A 725-nucleotide genomic window follows, 5' to 3' on the forward strand; every position below is an offset into this window, starting at 1 on the left:
CAGAGGTTGTGCAATCCACCATATAAGGGCATTACTTCCTTCCCTAATTATCAGCATGGTAGACGGACTTCCCATCATCTCCTGTCACCTCCTGAACAAATCGGATGGAAACAGAAGCCTGTGTTTAGCTCTGTTGTGCTGTGACAGCAGCTGAATTCTCTATAGGCTTTGCATAATTCCAAATATACTGTAAACTAAAAATGTTATGGAGTCATAGTAATGGAAAACATAATTGTATTGAGCTACAGTTTGTAATGCACACGCCTTGCCTCTATTGTGACAAAGGCACAGGCCAATTAAAATGATGTTTAGCTATGACATCAGTTGAATTTTAAATAGGTTTTGCATAATTCTATAAGACTAATTTGCAGGGTTATTTCAAACAACCAATGTTATGGAATCATAGCAATGGAAAAACATTGTTGTGTGAAGCTACAGTATGTAATACATACACCTTACCTCTATTGTGATGAAGGCTATAGTTATATAGCGCTCACAATTTATACAGTGCTTTAAATACTGCACACGCGCAATAGCCTTAGATTGTAAGCTCCTTGAGGGCAGGAACTGATGTGATTGTGCAGTATTTCAAGCACTGCGTAAATTTTGGGCGGTTTATAAATACCTGTAATATATAAATAAACAAATAAATTATGTGTGTATATATATATATATATATATATATATGTGTGCATACATCTGGATACATTAGTATATAGGTGAAA

This window comes from Nanorana parkeri, unplaced genomic scaffold (genome assembly GCF_000935625.1).
Source record: "Nanorana parkeri isolate BGI_ZX_2015 unplaced genomic scaffold, ASM93562v1 scaffold1540, whole genome shotgun sequence".
In the NCBI taxonomy this organism is placed as follows: Eukaryota; Metazoa; Chordata; class Amphibia; order Anura; family Dicroglossidae; genus Nanorana; species Nanorana parkeri.